At 33.8% G+C, this 4,597-nt stretch overlaps 2 protein-coding genes across 2 annotated transcripts in view; both read right to left on the bottom strand.

Annotated features, from left to right (window-relative positions):
- The window catches only part of traf3ip2b (TRAF3 interacting protein 2b), a 1,379,907-nt gene that overhangs the window by 227,795 nt on the left and 1,147,515 nt on the right, over positions 1 to 4,597 (bottom strand). The window lies entirely within an intron of this gene.
- The window catches only part of atp6ap1la (ATPase H+ transporting accessory protein 1 like a), a 22,477-nt gene continuing 22,401 nt past the window's right edge, over positions 4,522 to 4,597 (bottom strand). The window contains exon 7 of the mRNA XM_079844566.1: positions 4,522 to 4,597. This exon is cut by the window's right edge and continues 1,098 nt beyond it. The gene's annotated coding sequence lies outside the window, so the exon portion shown is untranslated.

The following is a 4,597-nucleotide window of genomic DNA, read 5'->3' as shown; positions in this document are numbered from 1 at the left end:
ATTCGGAGAACTAGATTCGATATATTTCTTTCGTTTTTGTCAAAGTCATTGGTTTTTGTTTGTTGTTTTGTTTTCCTTTTAATAAATACTTTATTATTTTAGAAGATCCTATCCTTTAAACAAGGGTTTTCCGCGCCGTTTCTGGGGAAGTGTGTGGAAGTTTAGAGGAAAAAAAAGGTGTAAAAACAAATAAATATAAAAAGCTTAAAATAACACAAATTTGACTACAATCAATTAAAAATAAATGATTGTAATCTTAAAACACTATAATAGGTAGAAAAACGTAACACACTCACATACAAAACATATTAATATAATATAATAATACTATTTTCTTCGTATAAATTGGCTGTTTATATATAAATGTCTTTTACATTTTAGCCTATAAAAAGATGTAAAAATGATCGAAATGCCCTTCTATAAGCAAGATTTATGACGAAACCGTGATCTCAAAATGAACTTAAAGAATCTTAGACGTAAAAAAAAATAGGTCTAAACATTACAAGCTTTTTTAAACCTGCATGAAGTTCTTCCTTGTGTTGAACATAAAGAATATTTTGAAAGATGTTGGTAAACAAACAGTTGACCATTGCCTTCCATAAAGAAAGTTTAAAAAACAATGGAAGTCAATCGAGACCAACATTCTTCAAAATATCTTCTGTGACCAACACAAGAAAGAAACTCATATTTGGAACAACCTGAGGGTGAATAGATTCAATGAATTGTGTATAAAATTAAATGTTCTCTTTAATTCCACCTTAATTAAATCCTTTTTTATATGAGTAAACTATTAACGTTCGGTGTCCTCGAAAACAAATTGTAACGAAAACCCTGATCTCAATATAAACTATCCTTACCTAGTTATTCAGAGAACTAGATTCGATATATTTCTTTCCGTTTTAAATTTGTTGTTGTTTTATTTTTATTTAATACTTCATTATATTAGAATATTATTTCACCATTTACGCGTTATCCTCTAAACCAGGGGTTTCGCGCTGTTTCTGGGGAATTGCGTGGAAGTTTCGAGAAAAACAAACAAACGAATAAATATAAAACTGTTCAAATAATAGTAAATAATAGTAATTGTAAAATAAATAACATCTAACAGTAAAGTTGGCTACTATAATACGTAGAAAACATATTAATATAAACATATGTATGATCATATTTTTCATTGTATAATTGGCTCTTTATAGCTACAAGAAACTATACAGGATCTAAAAAGATTGAAAAAAAGATTAAAATGCCCTTCTATAAGCAAGATTTATGACGAAACCGTAATCGCAAAATTAACCTTAGGGATAGTTCACCAAAAAAATTAATTTCTGTCAGAATATTACAAGCATTTTTTTCTTTTCTAGTATTGAACATAAATTATATTTTGAAAGTTGTTGGTAAACAAACAGTTGTTGAACCGCACTGAACTAACTAAACTATGGAAGTCAATGGGGACCAAACTGTCTGGTTACCAACATTCTTCAAAATATCTTCTTTTGTGTTCAACAGAAGAAAGAAACTCATACACGTTTGGAACAACATAAGGGAGAGCAAACGATGACAGAAATTACATTTTTGGGTGAACGACTCCTTTAAACTCATATCTGAGTATGTTGTACTGCCGCTAGATGGCGCTGTTGGCAAACGCTTTATTCTTTTAGAGCTCATAGATTGTATTTGATAAATGTGTATTTGATATAATCCCAGTCACCTGTACCATTCAATCATCCGCTATTACTGCCCAAAACAAAATAATATTGAAACGCAACTGTGCTGCTGGTTTTATTGAACTCAACCAAGAGGACAATAATAATCATCAAATATTAATACATCATAGCCCATTTCACATCTCTCCATTTTATCTGCATAAATGTCTGCTGAACAAAGTTAAGCTATTAATATGTTCCCAAATACATGTGCACATGAAAAAAAAAACATATTTTCCCTTATTTAGCACATTATGATTATTATTACCAATATACAGTACATGGTACAAAACGCAAACCATCTGATTATTGTGGTTGTGAAATGTGTCTAGCCACTGGCATGCAGCATGTTCACTACACAACAGACGTCATGTCGCTTCACTGTTGAGATTAAAAACGCTCTTCATCACAGCCAAAGGCTCAGCATATCAAATCATACACAAAAGATGAAATCATAAATACAAGTTAACAAACAATCTACACAAAAATACCATAACGATAATTAAATTAATCAAATTAATGTCATTTTTTTTTGCAAATGTCTTAAAATATTTGCTGGTTAAACACTGTATTGAAATCATTACGCCGTATGTTTTATTATGTTTTGCACCAATAGTACTTTTCTATTCAAGGGGGAAATGCATTCCTTTTTTCATTGATAGTCAAATTAAAACTATATTACACTATCATAACGGTTTATTCATAGTTTAATGGAACACGCCAACTTTTTGGGACTTTATCTTATTCACCGAATCCCCCAGAGTTAGATAAGTCCATACACACCATTCTCATCTCCGTGCCATAACTCTGTCTGACACACACACCGCTAGCCTAGCTTAGCACAAAGACTGGAGGTGAATGGCTCCAGCTAGCCGACTGCTCAATAAGTGACTAAATAACGCCAACATTTTCCTATTTACATGTTGTGATGTGTGTAGTTACATCGTGTACTAAGACCGACAGAAAATGGCCGATATGTCTAGGAACTTTACTCTCATTCCTGCGTAATAATCAAGGAACTTTGAGCCGTCCCATAAGTGCAGCGGCGCAATGATATTACGCGGTAGTCAAAGCGGCATTACAGTGATTACCATACATCTTAAATATAAAAAAGCCTAAAATACAAAACAACAAGACCAATAAGCATAGAAAGAGGTATTTTCAAGCACAAACATAACAAAACATTTGACGTAAAAAATAATTTATAGCATAAACTTGTGAAAATTAAAATATTAAATACAATTATGAAATGTTAAAATATTTGTTAAATAGTTTAATTTATCATATTTATGTTGTTTTATTTTTGTAATGCGTTTTTGTTAAGTCATGTTATAATATTGTTTTGAACTGCTTGTTATTTACAATGGTTACTATTAACTGTTAATTGTTTTTGTTTTTTTGTGGGTGCGTTGAGTTGTATTAAATCCAGACCAAAAATCCCAATAATCAAACTAAATCATAATAATTATTAATGTTAATAATAATATAGGGAGCCCACAACAACAGCAACAACAAAACAATTATTGTCCCTGTTTTTTTAATTAAAGGATAATAACAAATTAGATTTTTGTGATATTTTTGACCACTCAAATAGGAAATGTCCCCGGTTTCCATTTCAGAAATCTGGTCACCTTAGTTTAGGGTGCCATTTGGGACAGGGCCTTTGACGGAAGTTAGCCTATTTTCAGGCACTGCGTAATATCATTGCGCCGCTGCACTCATGGGACCTCCTGCAGTTTCTCTTGAAGCCGATACGGAAGTGACTTAAACTGCAGTTCATGGTCTGGCCACTAGAGGCAGACTCCAGAAGGAGCAGAATCTCATTGAGCTCATGTTAAAATGCCCAACTTTACAGCAGAACAACACATGTTTACAGTCTGGGACAAATTGTGGTTTTGGTCTACGCAGCTAATTTTGCCCTTCATGACGACTGTGAGGGGGTGAATTATCTTATAACTCATTCGTTTACATTATATAAAGCCTTAAAGTTCTGCATAATTAAGGGCGTGGCCACTTTGAGTGACAGGTGGATTGCCGTTTGTCTGCTGTCTGTTAGTCATCGCATCACTTCAGCTCCGCCCACGTCCCGCCTCTTTGCCCATTTTCAGTTATCCGGGAGTGACGCGCTGACTAGATGGCGACGGCCAGCTCGACCCGACTTTACGCTTCAAAACTGCTCTTCAGAATCCTATGGGTGACACCACGGACACTATGTCCATTTTTTACAGTCTATGGTTTCAACACACTAATAACTAACTCAACCAGGTCCGCCCCTTTATTCTGCATATTCATTATTTAAATGAGGAATAGTGACGTTGTGATTGGTCAAGCTCTTTGAGTGAAATGTCCTGCCCCTTACCATAACCGCCAGTTTCAACACACTACTAACCAACTCAACCAGGCCCCACCTCTTTATTCTGCATATGAACACAATGTGGTGTAATACTACAAAAAAAATTATAATCATAACCTTTATCTCCATACCAAAAATCCAGATGGCCAGACAGTGATTAATCTTTTATAAATCGTTAAAATATGAATGTCTGTGACGCTGTGAGCACAGAGACTGTTGTGTAGACTGTAAGTATTTCACTTTTTAAAATGGTTGATGTTTAATATAAATAAATAGCACTCTTTTTAAAATGGTTGATGTTTAATATAAATAAATAGCACTCTTTTTAAAATGGTTGATGTTTAATATAAATAAATAGCGCTCATAAACGGCCGTCGATGGCATTCTCAAGTGAAACGAGTTGAGGCTTGGACCCAGAAACGACTTTACAAGCGGATACACATCACAACATGTAAAAAGGAAAATGTTGGTGTTATTTTGTCACTTATTGAGCAGTCGGCTAGCTGGAGCCATTTACCTCCAGTCTTTGTGCTAAGCTAGG

The sequence above is a fragment of the Gobio gobio genome (assembly GCF_949357685.1).
Source record: "Gobio gobio genome assembly, chromosome: 19".
Classification (NCBI taxonomy): domain Eukaryota; kingdom Metazoa; phylum Chordata; class Actinopteri; order Cypriniformes; family Gobionidae; genus Gobio; species Gobio gobio.
The sequence above is the reverse complement of the archived record's forward strand: the minus strand, read 5'-3'. Positions and strand labels throughout refer to the sequence as shown.